General features: G+C 41.4%; 1 protein-coding gene across 9 annotated transcripts in view; it reads left to right on the forward strand.

Annotated features, from left to right (window-relative positions):
* LOC124055568 (beta-1,3-galactosyltransferase 1-like) overlaps positions 1-25,515 on the forward strand; it is a 104,053-nt gene that overhangs the window by 35,437 nt on the left and 43,101 nt on the right. For 7 of the 9 annotated variants that reach the window (XR_006842716.1, XM_046382473.1, XM_046382474.1 and 4 more), the window contains 2 exons: positions 5,648-5,703; positions 20,644-20,751. The gene's annotated coding sequence lies outside the window, so the exon portion shown is untranslated. Of the gene's footprint in view, positions 1-1,776; positions 1,897-5,647; positions 5,704-20,643; positions 20,752-25,515 lie in introns of all 9 variants that reach the window. The other 2 variants (XM_046382477.1, XM_046382479.1) reach the window with 2 other exon arrangements.

A 25,515-nucleotide genomic window follows, 5' to 3' on the forward strand; every position in this document is an offset into this window, starting at 1 on the left:
TGTTGTTGGAGACTTTGTCTTCAACACTAACCACAGCTGACAGGAAGTCTTCAAGATGCCTTCAGGCTGAAAGCTAATTATCTCATTCTTCTCTGTGGGCATCTCAGGATCTGAAGGTATCCATGTCATATCAACCTTTCAGACCACACAAAGACAAACTTTGATTTGTGAATCACCCCTCAGTTACCGGCACTGAAAGGCAATCAGGATTGTGTCAATAGAATGTTGAGATGAATACTAGTGGTGACAGAGGTGTCAGTTAGCCATTAGATCAGGCATGTCAAAGTGGTCCACAGGAGGGCCAGTGTGGCTGCAGGTTTTTGTGCAAACCAACCAAGAGCACACCTCAACTGTCTGAAGACGGCGATCAGTTGATTAAATGAGTCAAGTCTGGTGTGCTGCTACTTGGTTGGAAAGAAAACCTGCAGCCACATCGGCCCTCCTGTGGACCAGTTTGACATGCCTGCATTAGATCATTGTCAGGTTCGGACTCACGCAGGACTCAGACGCAGAGATGGTGTCAAAGGACTGAATTTATTCATCAAGCTCTGCCTTAATTAACCTCACACAGAGCGACAAAAACAAGAGGCTATAAAACTAACTAGGCTATGACTATGACTAGACTAAGAAATCTACTGACCTCAGTAGGGCAAAAAACAAAAGAGCAATGAAAGATTTCAATGACTAATGCTGAAGTATCTACAACAGGTGGAAAAAATAACACAGGAAGGAATAACCTACTATGAACAAAAACAAACTATCAAAACAAACAGAAATAGAACTAAAAATCACTCCACCGGAGGAGGAAAAACCCTAAGAACAAAAACTGACACTACTACTATGGCTAAATCCTAATCTATGAAATCTACAACAAAAAAAAAAATCGCTCTGGAACAGAGGCAAGAATAGAACATGGAACAAGGTACATACAAAGTCTATGGCTGTGGCTTGAACAAGAGGTGGCGTGATCATTGATGGACAAAACACATTGGCACAAGACAAGGGAAACGCAGACAATTTGAACACGTGAGGATAATGGGAACCAGGAGGAAACAATCGGGTGATTGGGAAGACAATCAGACTGGAGACACGAGGAAGGGCGAGTGACCTGAAACGAGAGGAGAGTTACTTTTCAAAATAAAACAGGACGTGACGAGACATAAAACCAAGACAAGACAATACCTCACCGCGGTTTGACAATCATTGCAAGAGACACATCATTACTGAAACCCAAAGAAATCACTGCAGTATTTTCTCCATTATGTGGAAATCATCTCTTCAAAGTCGTATTCACTCATTTTGTTACTTCATCTCCTTTTGAAGGGCAGTGCTTTATAGCTCAGAATCATGTCTGCTGTAATCACCGTGTCTCCATTAAGATGGACTGAAATATGATTGGCAACTCATTCTGAAAGGTTAGAGGCACCCTGCAGTACTAGCGGATTTGTGGATTCAGCTAAAGCCTTTATCTTTGGAGAAAAGTCTACACTAATGAGTTCGACCTTGCCAACCTGGAATTATGATACCCAGATGTCATTTATGTGAAGTTAACAAACCTTTTGAAATAAGAAATAGAGACCAGTTGATTTTGGCTAACAGGATTGATTCACCATTGGTCTGAGAAGGTAGTCAAAATCAGCGTCCTGCAGTGACATTGAAGGGAGGGGAAAATAAATAATTAATTAAATAAATAGACGTTAAATTGATTTGTGGTCTTGCCATCAGCTCTGGAAATGGAAGTGCTAACTGTTCTTATGTTGTTTCTTCATTCCTTAGACGCTGTGGTTGAAAAGAGTTTAACAGGATTTCATCAGATAATAGCAGTGCAAATAGGACATGGCACCTTTGTTGTGCAATCATCACTCACTGGGCCAACTGGCACGACAGGTGAAACATGTATGTTTGGCTGATTTCTTGTGGCTAAAAATTCTCCGAGCTAAATCCAAGCGACATAGAGAAAGGGTATTTGTGTATGGTGGGATTATTTTAGTGCACCTGGATACAGATCAAACCGGTGCGGCTCTGTTAGCTGAATTTTGTGAAGGTTTGATTACTTGCATTCATGCTTGTGGAAGGCTCTGCGAATGGCAATGTCGTCAAGTCAAAATCTGAATTTATCTGGTACTTTGATTTATAACCAAATACCTGCACCACTAATGTCGTTCCCATCTGCCTCTGTGCTTTGCTTTGTGTTTTGTCCCAATGACCAAATGTTGCCATGCTAACAAGCTAAACCAAGATAGAGCAAACATTACCTCTACAAACATCTACATGTTAGCAGTAGAGCCTCTCTGTCTTATCAGCCCCAACTTCAAATGCTTGTATCCTTTTTCCAGATATGAAAGAAACTTGATTCTAGGTCAAGTTTCTTGTACTTTTAATGAGATGTGATGTTAAAAGCAGAACAAGATCATAACATAATTTCTTCTGTTAATTCATCAGTGGGGGATAATAATAATATTCAGAGAGCTTAAAGAACAAGTAATATTTTCATTATGATAAAGTATCCAAACAAAAAGGGTTTTAAGGACGGAACCTACACTAAGTTAAATATGGGGTCAAAAACCTGACTTGAAAAGCCTAATTACCCCCCAAGTCATCAGCTTAAGGCCACACAGAAACGATAAAAATGACAGTAAAAATCCTATCACAAAGCACATTTTTTATTCGGCTCTTATGGTAATTTTCACGCCGAGCACTCACAGACAAAACAACACAGAGGATATTCGAGGGGGAAAAAACAAGCTCATCACTCATCACCATCTTAGAAATGATTTCCACAACAGGGAAACAGAGCCTGGTTCTGTTCCCAAAGGGGAGAGAGATACACACTCTAATGATTGTTGGCAGCGAAAACTAAAGGTGCATTTGCTTTCCCTTTATTATTCCTCGTTGTTGAATAATTAAGACCTATTGTTATTTTGCGGCCACCCGCTGTAATGACGGCAATAATTCATATTATGCTGATTAGCATGGTGACGGTGGGGGGGGGGGGGTGTAATGCATTCCAAATGGAACAATTTCTTTCCAGAGTCAGGAAAATTATGTTAATGGAGAACGGAGGCATGTATCAACAATAAGGTAAATGTATGAGAAAAATGTTTGAATTAGCTTCTACGGTAAGGCAGAGTTGTGCCGAGGCTACCAGAGCTTGTTTGTAATGCACTAATAAGTACTTTTCTGCATCTGTATATTAAGCTAGTTTGCAAGGTGATCATCAGCTGCCTCCACTGAGTGTCTGTGTGGGGTCTCATGAGAGTGTAGGCAACGATATGTGGTTGTGTTCTGCCGTTGAGCCATTTTGGAGTGTGAGCAGCTTGTTAATCGAGGGCTGTGATTACTCCAGAGCTGAGCTGACAGCGCGATGTATCTAGGCGACGATCAGGTAACTGACTTCACGCCAGGGCAGAGACATGCTACTCAAGTCCGAGGCCAGGAAGTTCTTCCCAATTACCCACCTCGCGCTGCTCTGTGCCTGTTAGACGGGAGGTGACAGGGCTCCATCCCGATCTGACATGCTGTTTCCTCTCTCTCTGCTAACCCTGATGACATTTAGTCACACCATGATGGTCTGTACTCTTATTTGCCTTTATCTTTCCATCCTGATTTTCTTTAGACTCACCAGCAGCCTGGCTCCAGGGAAGAAAATGTCAGCCTTCATGCTCACTGTTTTGTTTAAGGCTGAAACAGCTCAACAGCTGTCACAGAGATAAAATGATCAGTTGATTTGTTGATCAGCAGAAAATTAATAAGCAGCTGTTTTGCTAACTGATTAATCTTTCATATTTTGTATTATTAATGGGATATTTTGGGGTTTTGTGATGTTGTTTGGATGAACAAAACCTTTGAGGATGCCACTTTGAATTCTGGGAAAGGGAAATGTTTTTATAACAACAGTTTGAAAATAAAGAATTGTAAATTGAAGCCCCAATTATTGCCTTTTATCTGGCATATGATACTTTCCATTTCAGTAGCATGCTTACATACTAATCTGGAATATTAAATTCAGTGATAAATAAGGTATAGGTTGGAAAAAAACTCACCTAAGATCAAAAGCAAATTTTGGACCTCAAAAGTTAAATTTTCAGCCTCACAGAACTGTTTGAAGAATTGTAAATTAGACTTGCAATGGCTCATCCATAGGAAATAAATCAACACCTATTTCAATTGTCAGTTAATTATTTAGTTGTTTTTTTTAACAGAAAAATGCCAAATACTTGCTGGCCTCAGCTTCTCTAAACAATTCAGTTTATCAAGAAAATAATCAGCAGATTAATTGATTTGGAAATAATTGTTAGTTGTAGGCCTACTCTAGACTTTCTGTGCCCTTATTTACTATAAAGTCCACTACTTCCTTCACTGTCAACCATTTTATTTGAGTCTGAATTCTGATGGTGAATTGGGGGTTTTGAGAGATTTGCAGGTAATGGAAAAAGTAGTTACATGCCACGTTGTGCCCCACAGTGTAGTGCATCATATATCATAGGTCTGAAAACTACAGTTGAGATAACTTCTGTTAGAGTGTACAGGGAGGAGTAACTGAGTGAATGATGGAGGGGTTTCAGACAGCCTTCTTAGTAGGAGATAAGAAGACATCTTGGTCATTGCTCCTGCTAATGCACTCACAGCGAGATGTCACGTTACCTGAGCCGAGAAAATGAAATATTTTCTTTTGGGCTATTTTAATTAGACCTGTGTCATCGTGTAGTGTTCAGAGCCATCCTCCAAGGTGAATGAAAAGCCTGAAAAATGCTGCGATACTGGCCGTGTGTGGGAGCAGAATCTGCCACGCATGCTTATTAATGAAGTGAAAAACTCAATTTGATAGAGAGAATTTCATTTGACCTTTTCTGGGCGTAAGTGGGCCTTGAATGATAAGTTCTCATAAAAGAGCATACATCAATAGGTGCCTCCGCATCTTTGCCTGTTTGTTGCCGTAGTTAGGAAATAGCAGTTGTTGCTGCAGCATACTGATGAGCCATCGGCTGATTACACTTAAAACGTCTCTCATGGTCTGTGTCAGGATCAATTTGAGTCGAGCTGAGCCTTTATGCACTTTGCATGAAGTAAAGCTTGTGTGTTTCTGCTGCTTGAAAATATACAGTGCAGATTCATTGTTTACTTTTGATGACAGAATGGGTTCAACTTTCAACAGAGCTGAAATTCAGTCAGGAACATTTCTCATTCTAAGAAATATCTTGTTGTCTTTGGTGACTAGGCCTCATCGTGTCCTCATCATATGTTAAGAGGGGAAGTGTGAGCTCCCGATGGAGCCTGGACACTGATGATGGTGATGATGGAAAGAAGAGGGGTGAGGTTCTTGATGTGATCAAGAGTGCACTCTGATGAGCTAAGTTGGATGGCGTGATTGGCTCAGTGAAAGCGTGGCAAAATCTAGTTGGTTTAATTGAAAAAGTAAATGATCATAGTCAGCTGATAAAGGAGGAAGCAGAGAGAGAGAGAGAGAGAGCTTCATAAGAATGTATTCATGTTAAAGAGAAGCTTTCTTAACAGTGAGAGCAGCGAGATTTTAATACAACAAATGTGCGCTAGGTTGCAGAAATGACACACACATTTCATCTTCACAGTATCATCTAATCTCACATCAGTTTTCCTGACCTGGCTCTGTCTTTTTTTTTTCTTACAGAGATGGTATGAAGAGACGGAGCCCATATTGCCTTGGACGAGAGCCAGCTGTGTCAGGTACGGTATGCTACACTGACCTCAGCTTCTTGTCCATTTGTCAAATAGCTGCTCACTCAGGGATGTAGCCTATTTCTGGTTTTAAAGGACCTTTCATGATAGGTAGACACAGTGGCCCTGAATTTCACAGAGCTTTCTCTACTAGAAAACAAAAAAATCCAGAGGAGAGTGAGAGCTGAAACAGAAGCCTGAACAAAAGTTAATGTTGCCTCTGAGGTTCACCGCTTCAATCTTGCTGTTTAATGAAGCAGAGGCTTTATCACCCTTGCATGTATTCAAGTCTTCTGGGTTCCCGTTTGTCATCAAAGGGATTTATTAAATTAATTATTGAAGAGAAAATGTGGCGCATCCTCGTGGTGCGTGTCAATTCCTTTTCCAAGTGTTTGCTGTTGAAGCAACACAGTACGTGAAATGTATTTTTACACGTGACTTCAACTGGCGGATAAGGTTAATCTCGGTAACAACTTTAACCAAACCTCTTTATATGAGTTCAATTGTTTATCCTCAAATGCTTCCATGCATTCATGGTCTGTATGAATGACGAAAAGCTCATGGCCTAATTATTTAAAATCTAAACTAGACGGCGTCCAAAAGAGACCCAACGTGGGACCGTAAAAATGTGATAGTCAGTCTAATTGGGTCAAATACAGCGCTGTTGTGTTGCAACAGGTTTCAGGTTTGTGAGTCAATATTTCTAATATACAAGCAGACCTTCTATTGGCTGAGTCCACGAGGAGCATCATGATCATCAGAGGAGAAAACTGTTTTCTGAGGCAAGACGGATGTTATGAAGTGTAGAGTCCAGGAAAACGACTGTTACAGTGACTCTTTATGGCCGTGGCTGCTCGATGATTGATGGTGCAGTACACTGCTGGTGTTAGCGTTTGGGTCTCTTGCACTGGATGTGAACTGTCCTTGGGTCTCCTTCAGGTCACACCTCGAAATAAAATTTTCCACATTGATTACGTGTCAGTTTTCCGCAGCTTGTTTCCGAGGTCTTCACAATGTCATCTAAATATCATCAGGGGGATATAGTACAGTGAGATAGTCAGTGAGATAGGTTTATGTCAATTCAAAGACAGATTTGTAATTGGGTCAAGATGCACATGAATAGAAATGACATGGTACTACATCTGTCGGCACAGTAAAGAGGCTCACAGGAGACACAGATAAAAAAGGAATACCCTCAAGTATTCCTGACTATGGGCCAAGCTTCAGGACTGCTGGAGCCTACATTTCCCATAATGCAACCCATCCTTAGTCCTCTGCCACATCACTGTAGCATTGTCAGGGTTGTTTTCTCCTCTGGAGCCACAGAAGTCTTTATACACACAGAGTTTTTCACGAGCTGAGTGGGAGTAAACTAAGCATCATGTGTTCATCGTGCGTACGTTTGGTTGAACATGGTTTCATTATTAAAGGTGAACTGTGTTTTTTTTCTTTTTTTGTCCACAGTGTTCTGCTCTTGCAGAGACAAATTCCTGATAATTCCTGTATCTTTTCATAAGACGATTAGAGAAGCCGTCATCCTACTGCTCTGTCTTCCCTCTGTCTTTTTTCCTCGGTGCCCTACCAGTGTCTTCGGTAGCCCGCAGAGACACAAACAGTTACCATACATATGTCGGATGCTCGGTGTAAGCTAAAGTTCAAATCCCCTTCGTATGCTCGTATGCATGCTTCCTTAGCGCCACAGGCAGGGACTCTGTGAAAAGGTCATCTCTCACACTGAGTAAATGAAGGAAACCACCGCCCTCCACTTCCTTCCACCACACTGTTTTTAGCCATTGCTGAGAAATAGTGACTGCTGCTTACTCCCACTCACCTAATCACCACTCAGCATGCCAAATTAATACATGAATCATATTACCAATCTGCATATAATTTGCATTTCTTTGCCTTGAAGAGTATTTTAAAATGATGTCATTTTTAATTGCAGCAGCTCTGCAGCCAGGCACATTGTGTTTCCCAGCTGTATTATGATATTCAAAGCGCTAATCACACAGAAATTCCGATTTCTAAGCTCGTCAATGAGGAGAGCTTCAAGATGGGTTTATATTCAGTAGCAGTAACCTGATTGAAATACAAGAGATTTTCAGTGAGGACTCAAACCCATCTGGTTTCAGTGGATGATGGTAATCTTGTTGCAGTGGCTTTGGGCTTCAAAGCTGCAGCACATGCTGCAACGTGCGGGTGAGATTTCTGTTCCACACGAGTTGCACTGCGTAACACGAATGTAAAAGCTGAACGCGTGGCTGAGTCATGCATAACCTCGTGGTGAAATATTTAGTGAAAAGACTGAATGTGTTGATGGGCCTTAGGGAGGAACAGTCAGGATCTAAGAGGCAATTCAGCTTTCTTTGAGCTGCTTCCCCTTCTTCCAAAGCCAGGACTTTGAGAGTTACAAAGAACTCAGTGTCAGTCTGTACAGTCAGTTAAAAGGATGTCCACTCTGCACCACTTTATCTTGTCTTTTTATTTATGAAATGTACCCTGTTTAAATATTCAGTCAACCCTTGAGATAATTTTCCTGTCAAGAAAAGGTAGGATTTCTTTTTCTCCTATTTGCTTAGTGAAATAGAAAAGCACTGTGAAATCAAAGTTAAATACACTGTAGCACCTCTAGAAGCAGAACCAGATATGAGAGCGCTATGTGCTAACATCATTTAAAGGGCAACTCCATCCATATTTAAAATGTGAACTCCTACTCAGTCGTTAGTGAAAGCAGTGAAAAAAGGTTACAGCATTTGCCAAGTTCGCTGACAGTGTAGCGATGGAGAGTGACGCAAGTGTTGGCTTGGAAGATTTGAGATTTGGAGGAAGTTCCTCTGCGGCAGTGATCGATCAAGCTGCAGAAAAACAGTAAATCTGAGAAATAAAACATTATTTTTTGATTGCTTCATGGTGGTTATGTACAAAAGCACAGCAACAGTCCTGCAGGCAAGCGAGCGAGAGGGATTATATGTAGCCACGTCATCATCAGAAAACACAAAAAAGTCAGAGAAAAGTTACAGGGAAGCTACGGAATGATACAGAAACCTCAAAACCACAAGAAATTGACCCACCCAGGTGTTGATTTTAGTTGTTATTTTTCTGTACCAAACATGATATTGCTTTTGATTTCATCATGATGCTGGATATCAAACTAGTATGAATTTCACTAATAGATGGACTCATTGCTCACCCAGTCCAAGTATTAGTCTACCACCACACTGACGGGGTAATTGAACAGTACATGCTGGAGATCCAGCTACAGGCTGTATTTGCATAGCTTCATCATAATTTATCAAAGACACCTCAGCGGGCGCTTCATCATGTCTCAAGACCAATTTCACCATCTTTTTCTCTATGAATACATTACCCCACAAACTCATACATCTTACTCTCGCTGTCCTTGCGCTGAGCAGTCACACCCCACCCTCCCCTTCCAATGAAGTGCGAACGCAGGACGCAGTTTGTCACGCACGGCTTCCCTTGCGCTGTTTGTTCAGCGTAAATGGCAGCGGTGAGATATTGGCCCGGGCTTCGGCCAATGGCAGTGAGTTATTTGACCCCACAGGGAGATATCAGGGAGCACAATGCTTAATACAGTCGTGAAGAAACCTCAGAGATTGAAACCTCTGTCCTGGGGTGGTGGTTGTAAGTCATTAGTTGATTGCGCTGATCAATCAGGATTGAATTATTGTGGGTCATTAGGAGTGTAAACCTTGAATGCTGGCCTCCGGGGGAAATCCATTTTGGCACAGTGGGTGATGATGGACTTGATGAGTGGGAAAGGGTGTGCGTATGTGTGCTTCGCACAGACTGTACTCCTCCAAATGACTTTGATTGTCAATGATAATCATAACTTATGCCTAAAGATTGTATTTTCTCTATAATCCATCCCTTATTTCGTTCTGTACCGCCTCAGTAGTGGCAGCCTGTGTGGTTACATTGAAGGAGCTACAGTTGAACTGTTGGCAGATTTACAGACAGCAACACGAATACACAGATGGACAGCACAATTTTGAAGCAATGATAAAACTATTAAGCCGTTATTGCATGGCTGAGTCCCTTACTGACTGGCACTGTTGGGCATTATTCCATTTCAAAGGGTCTGTTTGTGATTATGGCATGGGAACAACAATAAGGCCTCTTAAAGTGTCTTCAGATCAATGAAGTGAGTCTTTTATAAGCTTTCCAAACATCACAGTGGGAAAGGGCAATCTCAGAAGATTATACTTGTCAGATTAAATGAAACTGTGGTGGGGTTTCAATTGGCAAGCAGCAAGAGGCTCTCATTTCGAACAATAACATCTCACTGCTTTGAAAACAGAAGCCGGAGGACTGCCGATGCACCTCACAGATTTTCGTTGGCCACGTGTGAGTTGATTTATAATGCGTGCCTGGGTTCGAATAAGTGCTCAGCAGGATGAAAGGTTATTTGTCTTGGCTGACACTCGAATGCAGCAGCCTCTCCACAGGACCTGGTCTCTCTCTCTCTCTCTCTCTGTCTGCTGATGTACAAGATTTCAGATCATATCTGGGATCGACCAGGCTGAAGACCCTATCAGGGTCGAGCTGTAAATGCAAATTTGCTCTTCATTTAAGATGTTGATGGTTGAAGGCTGCTGTTGCGTCAGGACAGATCCAGTAGAGTCAGCTAAACTGCCAGTCACCCGGTGTAACCTCACTATACACCCTTGCATTAATACATTTTGATCAATAGCCTGATGTCATTAAGTCAAAGGGCTCAGGATCCATGTAAACATTATAGGCTGATTATATACAGTTATGCCCTTACAGGATGATGAAGCACTATCAGGAAATGTGGAAGTGATTTTTGTGTCTGTAAATATAGCTATAATGATGCTGCAGCTTTGGTAATTACTGATTTCTTATTAAAAATAAATTAGAATATCGGTTTGACCATGTCAGGTTCATACTCTCTTCTTTCTCAGTCTGTGGTGAAGCTGCACATTCATCCAGCTTGTTGTGTCCCGTGGAGGTGGAGGCTTGTATTTTTAGCTGAATGTCGAAAACGTTTTAGGATTTTGAGCAAGTTGCATATGCAAGAAAGACCACAGAGCATAAAATGAAACCTCAGACTCTGGCTGTAATGTACTTGCACTCTTCTGTCTTAATTTCTTCAACTTTAACTCTGAAAGTCCTCTTTGAATGTTCACTCATTGAAAGAGGAGTATTGAATTTTACTCTGGCAGAATTGGCTATAGTTGTGGACACACCAACATGGACAGCATCTGTTTTCTGCAGGCTGTTTAACTCCACTTAGAGCAGGTTAAACAAATAAAATATCAATGAGATCAATCAATGAGTCTGCACTTAACTGAGCTGTGTGGAGGTGGCGTCTAAATCAACACAGCCCTTAACCTTTTACAACAAAGAATGAGTCTTCTTATTCTCATAGTGGTCAAATTATACCTACCTCATGTTTGCAAGGTTAAAAACTGCAAGAGAAGCAACGAGTAATGTTTACATTGGCCTCTGATCTTGGCTCACTGCAATGCTGTGTATTGCAATGCTGTGTTCAGGCACTGCTTTGTTTTTTTACAAAGTGGTAACACATACCTACTTGAGCAGAGAGCTCTGCCAGTCCTTACCAGTCAGAGCGTCTCTTGACAAATGAAAGTTTCATTTAAAGTGAAGGTCGCGAGCTGCTTTTGTTTTGAAATCACTGGAGTGAATCCCCACTCTTCGAGTTGTATTTCACTTTGCTGCTAATTTAAAGTTTTTGGCTGACACATCCTTGCAAGGAGTTCATAAGCAGTGAGTCACTGGCATGAGCTGTCTGCAGTTTTTAACTGCTTTTGCTTTGTTGAAACATCACAGCTCTTTTCTGACTTGTCCACAGTTAAGCATACACCGAAGAAATAGAGTGAAATAGAACAAATTTTTCTCTTTTCTCCCTCAGCTTCAACTGAGTATGCTTCAACTGAAGAGCGTTTTGAATGATCAGATATAGTAGAGTCATGATGTTCCAGATATGCAATTTGACTTGACCTTCATTTTTAGTGTCATTCCCCATCATTCACCACATTTGAAAGATGATAGCGTCTTACTTCATTCTCAGATGGCAGAGTTTACCCCCCCCACACACACACACACACACACACTTCTGGAGTATCTGATGGTCCTATTAAGCAGTGAATTCAGTTTTCTCAAATAATCTTAAAAGATCTTACGTTTTGTTTACCAAAGTGTATGTTTTCTTGCTTGCTGTAGGCAGTGATGTCAGTTCTAAAATATGTTTGTATGTGATTGTGGGCTTTCTAAAAGTGGGATTGTTGTAACAGTGGATTGTGCAGCAGGAGGCTGCTAAGTCTTTTTCTTCTGTTTCACTCAGCACATCACACCTGTAGTAAACACGAACACACAGCTGAAGGTGCAGGGGAGCTCATCATGTCATAATGGGGCCTTTGTGTCTATTTAGGAAAAAACTTGAATAAATCACTTTTTATTTGTTAGTCCATCTACCCATTTCCTACCACTTACATGGCTCCAGGTTGTGTTAATTTTATTGATGAAATCATTTGGAATGATTATCAGATACTTTTGTAAAGTACAGAACAAACTGATATAATAATGAATAGTTCTGTGCTTGGTTGTCCTTGTTCTGTGTTCATCATGCTGTTACACTTTTGATGAATATGACCATGAAAGAGATCTTAAATTGAATTGTTAAATTGAATTGTTGTGTGTGGTATTAAAAAGATCTTTGAAAGGCTTAAATTTAACTTGTTCGACTCTGCAGAAGCATCCAGCATGTACAGACTACTTATGTTTCATTGTTACCCAATGACACTGGTCCAGTGGTTCATCTGTTTATCCAACACTTTGGTCCAATAGATCAATGGCATATTGAAATTGTCATTAAATTGATTAGCGGTTGCCTTGGTCTCCAGAGGATCATTCCCAATGAGTTTCTTGATGATCTGACCTTTTCTTTAAAACCCCCATTCAGTCGCATTGCCCCCTTAACAACCACGTTGGTGCAAAGCAAGAATCCTCTACAACTGGGCAGATGTTCATGAAATTTGCTCGTGATACTCGTGACCCATTTTGGTGACTTTTTTTTTAATGCTTTAAATAATCTCCCAAAGCAAAAAGCCTTTTGATTTTAAAGACCTTACTTTGAGCTTGGTGAGGCTTTAAGAGTCTTTGTTACCCTCAGAGTTGTTTTTGTTTTTCTCTGTGTGTGTGTGCGCGTGTGTGTGTGTGTGTATATGTGGGTGGGTGGGTTTAAATGAACCTTGAAAACCCTCTTGGCTCTCAAGTCCTTGTTGAGCATAAAAGAAGCCTTCCAGTAGTTGACGTTTGAGTTTGAGCATTGATGACAAGTTATCAAGGTGAAAGTGCTTGAAAATGAAAATGTTTTTCCAAAGAGAGACATGATGGCACGGCAACATTCAGTGAATAGCCAATACATGTTTCATTCTCTGCTGCTATCCTGTGACAATTCTGCTTTGCCCACGTTTGCTTTGACCATTTACCCCCTGCTTCTCTCTTACACTCCCTTCGCCTTCCATTTCTTGGAGGTGTTTTCACACGCTGTCTCTTTGAACAGAGGTGTTTGATGTTAGAAGTGAGCCAGGGTGTGTGTACAGTGAGGCTTTCTCCTTCCCCAAATTCTTTAGTTTTTTGTATATTCAGTCAGCGTCTGCGTACTCTTAACTATGTGTGACTTTGATAAAGCTAAACCCTGTGTAGATGAATAGACCCTTCCTACACACATTGACAGCACACTTCATAAGGGGGCTTTTATGCACTGCAATGCCTTTACTCCAGTATGGGGGCTTGGACTTTGGCACAATAGTGTTTTGATGCTGCATAAAATTAGAACTGGGTTCAAAAAGCAGAATTTTCTATAGCCATTCATCACGTCCGCCTTGATCAACTGGGTCATTTTTCATTTTTCCCTGTTTTTTAGAGAGAAAGAGGAAGAGAGGAAGTAAAAAGGAAGCACAAGAACAAAACCGAGCGTGAAAGAAAGCACGTTAGATAAAAGATCAAGAGGATGACACAGAAAGGAAAATTGCAGGCTCTATAGACTATTTAGTTTGTGTTTGTCTCCTCGTTCACACTTTTCCGTCTTGGTAAACATGTTGACACTCGCTTTTAAATTTCGGAGCCTTTCTGTTTTGCTGCCTCGACTGAACTGGAAAAGACAGTCTAAAAGTTCTGCCCAAAACTATTTCTTTGGACGTAAGCACTCTTCCACACATGCTTACTCTCCACTCCTATCCGTGGGAGTGCAGGCTTTGTAGCCGTCTCTGGTGGCTCGAAGTGGGTTGCATAGCATACTAAGTACTTTGTGTCGGTGGTGTGTTATGTAAAAGTATTTCTAGGGCTAATTTCAGTTAAAAGGGGCAATGCTGTGGCACAGCTGTGGGCCTGTGGTAGCCGTGTGCTTACATGCTTTTAGTAGGAGTGACATCTTTTCTTTTCTTTTTTTTTTTATTATTGCTCAAATCTTTGTTGTTTTCAAGGAGAGACAAAACAAAAAAAGAAAAAGAAAATTACATGTATAAAAACTTACATGTAGAAACTATAAAACTATGAACCTTAAGTGGCAGGAGGAGATCACAAAGCTGAGTGAAGTAAATATGTATAATATAGATCTAAACATGTACATACATGGATATACAACTCCATACAATCTATAAGTTCACTCATGTGTATCTGCACTTTGACATAGTCACAGCTTCATACATGTGTATTCACATATGGACGCATATATAAGCCTGTCTTCATACATGTGTCGGTATACCAGTCAACAGTTCTGTGTTTATATGCTATTATTTGTATTTGGAGTTGTGTGCTTCAGGTTCTCAATATGAATAGTTAGTTTGGATTTTGGCTTAGGTAACATGACCACTTATTCCATTTTCTATAAAAATCAGATTCCTTCAGTCTTCGAATTTACGTCATTTTCTCCATTAGAAAAATTTCTTGGATTATTCCTGACCAATCTGAGTATTCTGGTGGATCAGGCCTAAGCCAGTGTCTTGTAATGGCCTTCCCAGCTGCTGTCAACAGGGTTTTGGTCAAATATTGATCTTCCTTATGTGCTGTAATAACTGTATTTCCCAAATATACACATTCCTTTGGAACATTGTAGCCCAAAACTTTATTTAATATTGTATTAATTGTATTAACTCCAGAATGGTTGGATTTTAAGACAACTCCAAAAGATGTTGGAGTGGTGTGCATCTGTACTGCCACATTTCCTCCAACAAAATTGAGGCCATGAAAGTTTTTTTAAATAAGGAGTGATAAAGAACCGAATGATATTCTTCCAATTAAATTCTCTCCATTTCAGAGAGTTTGTAGAAGTTCGAAGTGAGTGACAGGTTTGGTGCCATTCTTCCTCTGTAATTGTGATATTAAGTTCATGCTCCCATTTTGTCTTTACATAAAATGATGTGTTATTTAGGCACCCCATTAGGCTGTGGTAAAGCTTAGAAATAATCCTGGTTGTCTTTTGGGAATAAGCACCACACAATACAGCAACCACTGGATTAATATTCTCTGCAGTCTTACCTTTGATTTCCTTATTGTAGTAATTTGAAGATACCTAAACAGATTTTGTGCTCTTAAGGAGAACTCATTTTTCAGTTCCTGAAAACTCCTCATTATGTTGTTCTTTAGTATCATACAAAATGCAGTCAAGCCATAATCCATCCACACTTTAAACGTTGAGTCATACCTCCCCGGCTCCAATTCACTGTCTAGCGCTATCCATTTTAATAGTTTCTGGGAATTTTCCATTTTTAATTGTTTAACTAGGGTGAACCATATTTCTAGTGTGAATGCTGTTATTGGATCAAGGGTATTCTTAATGGAAACTGGAATACTCTTTTCTCGTAGGATCATTTTAAAACCAGGGAGGCAGGTCTCAATCATTTTCCATTTCGCATAATAAATGCAGTGACATGTTTTCTTGCTGTGATTTCAGTGCAAACTGGGAGCAGATTGCAATTGTTTGTTCTTTCACAGACAAGATATTCAATGTTCAAACTGATAAACATAATTGATTGTTGTTAATATATGTTCATTCTGAATTTGGTAAATTTCCTTCCAAACAAGTTGGTTAAGAGGCAACAGTTATTGAATGCTCAACTTGTCCTTTGCCTTCCTATTCTGCATTTTTATGCAGAAATTTGTTAGTGCAGAGTACGTGTAAGGAGATATAAACATGTTACCACAGTTTGTACATGTTTATTGTACAGCGTTGAATATCAAGTACAGTGTATTTGGTTTGTAAATCATTTGTAGCACCCAGAATTGTATTGTATTTGGTATATGAGGCTGTCTGGGACAGTACAACTAGCACTTGACAGATGGATTGGTGCTTAATTCACCTGGAAATAAGGTTGTCACAGCTGTAGTTGCCCCTGCACTATAGCTCAACCTGTGATAGCACAAGAGCACGCAACACATCATTCATAACCACGTTGTGTCCTCCACCTCCTCCTCTGCACTTTCCCGTGTGCATCTGAAGGATTGTGTTTCAGAAAGGCATGTGTTTATTTTGTGTTTGTGAGCAGGCAGGAAAGAGAGGAGTTCAAGGTCTTAACAAGGACTCAGGTCCCCAGCGCACCCCCCCCACCCCCGAGACAATGATGACTCTCCTCCCACCCCCACACACTCACCTCCTTCCTGTCCTCCATTTTGACACTGAGCAACGAGGCCTGTTCTGACCTTGCAGTGACTTGCAAATGTGCACCTAGCTGCTCCTCTCACAGCTACAGGAGGAGAAGCGCCTGCAGCTGACGAACCAACACCGGGACGTGCACGGACACACACAGACACAGCCTTGCATCCAGTCAAGCGCTAACACACTCTCACACACACATAAAGAGTGCATCTGCAGAGGGGCCCTGTTTCGAGGTCCGCCATCGCCCCGTGGGAGCTCCCTATCATCACAAGGTCCAGCAGTCAACATAACCCCTAGACAGCTCTGCCATTCAGCGCTCCCTCTCCTCCTCGTCTCCCTCCCTGCCCATCACACCTTCAGCATAATAAGTGTCTGCAGCAGTCACTGTGTGACCCTCTCAGTCATCAGTGGCGTAACCCCCACCCCTCACTCCCTGGCAAGACCAATTTACAATATGCCTGCCTCAAATGCTGTCTCCCAGCCGTCTGTGATGCTGCGCCACCGCTCGCTCTGTTGTTTATTTATGACCCCTGGCCCTCCAATGAAGGGCATTATGAAAGAGATTACACAGCCAAACAGCTTGGCTCAGACCTCACTCTCATTACTCACAGCTTGTCCAGGACGACTGGGGAGAACCTGGACAGGGAGGTGCAGACGGGTTGGACTGTTTGATCGCTCTGTAAACTGAATATATATGTTCTTGCTGGACGAAGATGTTTGACTTTCAAGGGACACCCGGAAATGCACAGTAGTGTGGGAGCTGCTGTCGCAAAGGCGGTCGTAATTGAAGTGGAAATGACAAAAGGGGCTCAGGAGCCCGCACTGCCACAGCGGGCTGAGAGCCCACAGAGAAGTTAGACGAGTCAGGAGGAGGAGGAGGAGGAGGAAGGGGACGAGGGATGCGATGCAGAAAGTTTTTTTTTGTCCTCTTGCTACACTCATACATCTTAGCATGACAGAGCAAAAGCATGAGGGACACACGGAAGGCTGCAAGAGAGGTGAGCCCCCTGAGAGAGGTGAGCCTCTTATTGTCATTATTTTACATACTAAGAAGGAACAGAAAGATTTAAAATGTAACCTTACCTTAATGGTTGCATGGTGTTCTTGTTTGAGAAGTTTATGTAACTCTGGTCTTTTCAAACCTATTTCACAACCTACTGTCTGAGTGAAAAGTACATGGTGCTCAAGGATAATAACAAGGCTGCCTCTGTGAAAATTTGACATTTCAGAAATACAAGGTTTCCACCTGACAGGATGCAAAAAGACAACGGCCTTGTACATGTCTGCAGATTTTCTTCTTCAGTTTAATGACTTTTGCATACACACACATGCAAGCCATGTTTAAAAAAAAACAGCACTCAACAGCACGGTGTTAAATGGATGCTGATGGTTAATGCAGGCAGGTGTGAGATTTGCTTCCATTTTCGTCCTCATGTTTCCATAAAGGGGAGCGTGCAACTAACCGACAGTTAGTTTTGTGCTGCGTCCAAAAGCAGCAGGTGGACAGATTGTTGTAGCTGTAGGACAACAAGCGGTGTCAAAACTTTTTCGGTGTATGCATGATGCCTTATAAGCTTTATCCTTTATATTATTTTCACTGTTTTGGCATTGGGCTTTGATAGAAATCCACCAGGAGAGAGTGTGATGTTGTATATTCAGAGATTAGAGAGATCGGAGAGACTTGTTAAAGGTAGTGTTTGTGTGTGTGTGGGTGGGAGGTGGTTGGTTGTGATGTGTGCTGGCAGCATGACTTGCAGCCGGTGGGTGTGTGCAGTACGGTAACAGTACAAAGTCGCTGTATGGATATGGCTAGTTTTCACCTTTTAATGTTGCCTGCTGTAAAACAGGGATACTCTCCTACCCCGTGGCTGGCGGAGGCTTCAGTGATCTCGCCTCCTTGTTTCTCCTCGGAAGGTTGTCATGGGACCCTCCGCTGGCAGCAAGCTCAAGGACAGAGCTCGATGTCAAAGCATGCAGGAGAGCAGTGCAGGATCCTCTACCTCTCTCCATCCTTTGTTCTCTTCTTGTTTTTTCCTTCTGTCTCACACTCTGTAGCTCCAGCTCCCTCTGCTCCACCCACAGTTCCATTCAAAGAGTGTTGCTGGTGTCGTTCAACAGGAGCTGATAGAAAGACAAGACGGGTCTCTCCCTCTCACTTTCCCCCATGTGATCGATCCATGCACGTGTAACCTTCAGCTATACCTGCATCTGCCAACCGCCTTACATCTCAGTCGAAAAACATGGTGCTGTTTCTCATGTGCACTTGTAAACATCCCTCTTCATGTCGAGATTATTTTGCTGTCGGAAAGTGAGGAAGAGTCACAATGACATCCTTTGCTGAACATTGTAAGAAAAGAGACTTTTAGGAGGCTTTTGTTGGAGGCCTATTGGTTTTGTGTTGTTGACAAACAGATCAATGTAACTATCTTTAATTTTCTTATGTGGTGTCATTTTTATACAACACATGAGTTCATCCAGAATTCAGATGTGGGGACATGACAGTGGATGTGAGAGACTCAACCACTGCAACTTAAGAAAACACAAACAAATAAACTAATAACCAGCAAATTACAGAAATATTGTCAGTATTTTGACAAGACAGGAGCAGCATTTGGAAAAAGCAAAAGGCAGAAAACACAGTGCGAGTCACACAGTACACAGTGGAAATGAGTTACAAAACAACAGTTTCCAGGGGACCCGACGATTCTGTACTCTACTTTATGTGGATTACACAATATTTATCGTTAAACCAAATCAGAAATGAAGTGTTTTAACTGACATGAACTTTTTTACGCGTGATGACGCATATTTATTTATTTTCTTGAATGTTATACCTCAGCTTTTCTGATTGATTTGCTGTCGGTCTTTTGTGCTGTTAGTTGCTGGCATTCATAGATGTTTGTTTATTGTTGATTAACAGGTAACATAAATGCCCAGACATTCACTCCTTCTCCTCTCCCTCTTTCTCTGTATTCATTTCCTCGCTCACTCTCCTCCGTCGTCCCGTTAATTGGATGAAGCGAACGTAATGACACAGTATGTCGTGAGGAAATAGATGGTCTCTAAACAAGCAGCTGCTTCGTTTCAGGGCAACCTGATGCCCTGCTGAACCTGATAACACTTATGAAATGTACACAGCGCATGGGGAAAATGAAAAGATTCCTCTGGTAAACTGCGGCTGCACATGTGTGATATGTATCTGGGAGGGATGGTGATACTGTCAGCAGCAGGGTCGGACATGAAAGGTTTGCAGAGAACCTGTGTTGGGCTGAGATAGAAATCAGAGGACAGTCTGAGTCTGGGAGGGAGGGTGATAAAGAAAAATGTTTACTTCAAATACGACAAATGTTTTCATGATGGGTCTTTTGAGTACGGTTCGTGGAAATCGTATCATTTTAAATATATAAAGTCTTCAAATTCTTGCTAAGAAAATCCATTAACTACTTAAGCATAATTAACACCCACTCTGTTATTATTATTTCTCCATAACGGAACACTGGAAATCCTCTCACACATCTTTGAACTCAGGCAACAGCCCACAGCATTGTAAACATGTGTTTAAATCTGTGCCATGAACAAATCTGCCGAAAGGCTTTTTAGTGAAGATATTTGCACAAAAATAAACTCAACCAAGTGATGATATTAGGATCTTCTGATGTAAGTGGTTAAAGGGATTCTGGAAATATCAGCCCATTTAAAATGTAATTAAAAATTTAATATGGAAATGCTATAAGATATTCAGTGATAGTTCGTGCGTTGTATCACTCCAACTATAAGCCCTTCATCTAAGGAGGTTATTGTGCATGAAATGAGAGGAGGGAGTAAAACAAGCCTGGCTGAATAGAACAGAAAATTATCTGCCATACAGTGTGAAGACCTGCCTTCCTACGCCTGTGTAATTTAACGCTGGCTCTGCAGGACACACTTTGTGGTCGTGTAACGTGTAGTGCTTTACATGTAGGGTCACGAGAGGGGCGCTGATGAGGTTTTCAAAAGTAATTAATTTTTCTTGGAGGGAACATTCGCCGTCATGAGAAAACGCTGCCATCTTTAACGTTGATGTGTACGTGACTGCATCATTTCTCTTTCTCCTCTGTGTGTTAGCTGGTTAACTCCAAACACACAGATTAGTTTATAAAGTGGGTCCATAAAGGGGTTTTCATTTGTTTTGTCTAATTATTCCCAGCTTGCTGCAGAAGGAGCCTTTTTTCACAGCTGACATTTTGATTTGTCGAAGAAAAGCACAAGTGTTACTAGTAACATTAATGGTGGCTCTCTTCCGGCAGGCTGAGCTCCAGCAGGGGGACGAGAGACAAATAAACAAAGCATGGACAGATGGTGTTTGGTTTGCAGAAGTACTGACGAGTGAGGATCACGGCTGCATCTCTTTGCAGGTATGTTTACAAGCCCTTTAATGTGCTGCAGCTGATTAGCTATCGAGCCTACAAAATGACATTGCATTGCACTTTCTCCAGTCTCCTCGTTCAGCGAGGCAGAACAAGACCTGTGTTCCTATTTCCTAAGTTAGATCAGAAGGAGACTGTGATGCCTGTGGCTCTCACTCAGACCATGATAGAAGGCGGACGTTGCTGGTTTATGGAAATAAGGTTCAAAATTAAGCTATTTAATAAACTGTATGGAAATAACCTCTAACAAATTGGGTGCTACCAAGAAACCAAAACCAATTTTTTTTTTTTTTAAGCAAAGGACAGCACAAAACTATAAACATGATGACTGAGCTACCATCAGTGTGCACTGATTAAAAAATGCACGTGACACAACTGTTGTAACTGTTGGACAGAAAATGTGTACCTACGCTCAAAGTAAGAAGCGTATTGACAAAAACAGATTTGCTTTGATTTTTAAAACTGTAACTGTCATCCTTGTTTTACATGAAACAAGGCAGTTAGGAATGAATTATCATGTGGAGGAAATTTGTTTCTAAACTTCAAAAGCTGGCATGACTGAGGATGGAAAATGGACTCCGAAGGTCGAGGTGGAAGAAGGAAAAAAGGGGATTGTACAGTCGGTTGGAGCTTTTAGCAGCATAGACAGCAGCTGGTGATTAAGAGATGTTTAAACGTCTGACCCGGGTTAGTGCTGAAAGTGCTACACTGATTGATGGAATTGCATATTTTACACTGTGGAAGCGTTGATCGAAGAACAGGGTGGAGTATTGTGCATGCTGTTGAGAATATTTTCAGAAAAAGACTGCAGAACAAAATGAAAAAAGACTTTGAGTATCCACAATGACACGTTTTTGACATGCAAAACAAGCTCCATGACGAGACAATAGACAAAGGCGTTCTTTATTTCACAGGACCTTTTAAATAAGCAGATCACTGTGTGGGAGTTATCATCTTCAACATTTCTTTAACATACCTGCGGACAAATTTAAATTCTCTGCACTCAGTTGAGGATAAAGACATTAGCTTAATATATCTAGTTAGCGTAAGAGGGATTAGTGTGTTCTACATGTCTATTGTGTCACTTGGCACCATAGCAAAGATAATTAAGAGTCATTAAGACGTTTTCGGCGAGAGCTTTGTTCATTTTCCGTTTCATTTCACCCAAAGCGCAGGGTCGGCATTGTCATTCAAGTGCTGCAATGAGACACTGTAGGTCACGCTTGCTAGCTTTAAATATTTAACTAATTTATAAGTTAGAAGGAACAATGTTGAATCCATCAGTGGTGCAAATTGTTCTGAGCTGAAACAGAACAGAAGAGTACTGGAGTTCAGCAGTGGCGCGCTAATTGGTGCGACACTTCGTCACGTACACTGATGCATTGTTAGGAACAGTTGGACACATAGCAACGAGTGCTACTACTCCCACTCGCACACACCTACGCACCACCTCTTTGTTTTGTTTATTTGCACTCCCGGGCTGTGTTGCAAGTGTGCTGTGAAAGTATCCTCTCATCCATAGCCACAAGGAGCATTTCTGCATCTTATTTACATGTATGCATAAACACAGGCGCTGCACCCAAACGGCAGCTTTGCCCACGTGCTGAAAGAGCAGAAGAGCAAGCGTGTGATAATGCCTTTTGTCTGACAAAGACAGTGAATCAGAAGACGGGTTCAAGAGTGCAGCCGTCACTCTCATCTGGCACCGGGTCTCAATGGGAGACTCTCTCGTCTGCTGGATTTTGTTTTTCTTCTTTATGCGTGGGTAAACAGATAGCGGAGGCATCCACACGGGGAATAAAGATGCTGCTGCGCTGCAACAGGAGATCATAAAACTCCAGGATGGGTGTCACAGGGGAGTTTTAGCTTTACAAGAGACATTTTCATTGGCTAAGGTCAAAGACTTGTGTATTTTTAGTTCTCTCTGCTCCCAGTCCCCTGTGACATCAGCAGAAAGAGACCCTGTTCCTTCCTTTCTGATTCACTCCGCAGCGCAACATGTAATTTCTGCTATGAATATGATACGTCTCCCGTGAATCAGTGGCTGTCGCCGCCTCTCTGGCAAACTTGTAACTACTGCCCCATTGTCACTGAGAATCGACCTTGATTAGTATTGCAGTCGCAGCCCATTGTGCATGTTCTCGAAATGTCGCCATACATTCCTGCCGTTTAAAAGCAGGAGGAAGCAGGAAACAGTTGCAGAGGAACTGGCAGAAATAACTGTAATTTTTTGACTTTGCTGTACCAAAGCGGAAAGTTTTACTAGTATATTGTAAGTTTATTTTAAAGCTTGGCAGTAAAAGCAGCAACAAGAAAACATTTGACACAACGAAAACATTAGAGTGTCTCTCCTTGTGTTCATTTCGATTTCTCTGTCAGACACACACTTCGATGACCGTGTGTGTGTGTGTGTGTGTGTGTGCCGTGCCTCTCAGCCACTCATGTATTCCCTTTGATGTCGCCCACATGTTGATGTTGGTCCGCACCTCGATGCAGCCACATGTTCAAAGAGTAGCCCAGCATCCTGAGCAGCACCTTGGCGGCTAATGAGCCAAACGCCCTCCAAACACCACTCCGGTCTGCTGCATAATGTGCACAGATTTGGAAAAGTTGCCAATAATTTTGTCTTTTCCATTCATTTTAGTTTATAAAGATATTGCTAACAGCATCATCCTTGACAACTTAATTCGGGGTCCCTTTTGATATGTTTTCATACAAATCTTTTGAACGCAAAGTTACTTTTTTTTTCGTATGAATCAACAATTTCACTCAGATATATTTGATAGAGTGTGATCTGTAGACAGAAAATAAGTGCTTCATACATGCTTCTGAACTGATTTGTTACTGTGGTCCTCGTCAGATTGCCATATATAAATAATCCTTTAACAGCATCACAACATTAAAGCCAGTAAAAGCCTTGTTTCAAATCCTAAGTATTTTACTTAAACAATAAATATTCATCACTAAACACGCAGGGTTCATATTTAAAGTTAGATTATGTCTCATAATGTCCCATTTATTATGGCTACTAAATCCTGATTAGTTCAGTTCAGTGTTTCGATTGGCTGGTTTTCTTGCCAGTTGGGCTTCTTTTAATGTGAACAGACAGGAATGTGAATAAACAGAGTTTGGAGCAGCTTGAGCTCCATTTTGCACCATTTGGGTGGTTTCCATCAATGAAATAGAATTACAATTATTCCCCAACAATTATGATGGAGATTGATGGCACTGAGTACCGTGGGCTTGACACATAATTACTGATGACTTACGACCAAAACCGAATGACACTTCATCCTATTAGGCTAAAGCTGGGTGAATAAACTGTGCCGTGTAAAAACAGTTTAATCTGATCACATAATGGATTTTCTTTATGCTACGTGTAAAATTATAGAAAAGGCTTGCAGCAGAGCAAGTAGAATATCAGATGAAAAATAAGCCCAATCCAGTATCCGCAAGAAAAACATTTCCAACTTTAAAGACGACTGCCTCTTAAACCGACAGACTTGTGGGAGTGTCATCCCCTTCCTGTGGAACTCAATAGTTAACCGTATGAACAGAATCAGAAAAAAAATCAACCAAAGAGGAACAGTTCTTTGATAATTGAGTCTAGTCTGTGTATTTTCGAGGGACAGCAGGTTCCAGTCCTTTGTTTTGAACTTTGTCTGGGTCCCTTGTGTTTACATTTAAATTTAGATGGAGCGTGAGAACAGTTTGGTTATTTCTGCTGCAGCTCACTGCTGTTACCTGTTTCCTGCATTAGTCCTCATATCTACAGTATATACGTATGTTCTCTGAATAATAGTCGGAGGGGTTCAGCTTGCTGTGGAGCTGCTGTGCACTCAGCTTCAACCAAGCACTGGAAGTAGTGGGGGGTCTTTTCAGTGCCATAATAAACCTCTTGGGGAAACAGAGTACAGCAGATACTGAAATACTATTAACTAAGAAAAAGGGTGAAAGCTAAATCCTATTAAAAGGGAAAAGAAAATACATGTTTATACTTTATTGGGTCCTGTGAATGTCAGTGCTGTAGAGAAGCCTGGCCTGCTTTGGTTGAACTCCACCTCACCCACCCTTGGCTCCGTGGCCGCGGAGATTTCTTGCTTTCCTATGCAAAGACTTCATGAAACAGCAAAGTTCACAGGACTGAGTCTGCTGGGTATCTGTGGCGCAAACAGTTGCTAGCTTTACCTCTGGAAAAATATCAGAAATAATTGGCCATTAGCGCATTTGGGAAAAAATGAAACACTTTTCAAACAACACTGTTGTTTGTCTGCGCATGGATGTGCATCTCTCTATAGCTGTGTGTATGTTTGAGGAAGTAGCATGAGAGAGTGACATGCACAGTCATTATTACACAGCAGGTTACTGACAGGGCATTAGGCTATCCTGCAGCGGGGCCTTCAAAACTGTGCTCATTATTGTGTCTCACTTCTGATGCAGACCTGATTTCCTCGCCTTTGCATGGCCCCTGGTTTTCATTGAGTGCGGCAGACAAAGAATCGCCAGAACGAATCTCATTAAGGGAAAAGATGAACTTACGATATGTGCTGAAATCAAACAGCAAGAGGTAAATATTGACAGAGCAGGGAAGGCCAAACTCCAACGGCAGCACTGCTGATACTTTTGCCTGTGGCCAGCAGTTTGTCTTTGTTCTTTCACATTTAATTTTGACGTGCACAGCAGGGCAACACTGTCATACTGTTCTGAGACTGTAGCTACCAAAATTACATTTAAAGTTTTATTCAGAGTGTA

The sequence above is a fragment of the Scatophagus argus genome, chromosome 24 (genome assembly GCF_020382885.2).
Source record: "Scatophagus argus isolate fScaArg1 chromosome 24, fScaArg1.pri, whole genome shotgun sequence".
Classification (NCBI taxonomy): Eukaryota; Metazoa; Chordata; class Actinopteri; family Scatophagidae; genus Scatophagus; species Scatophagus argus.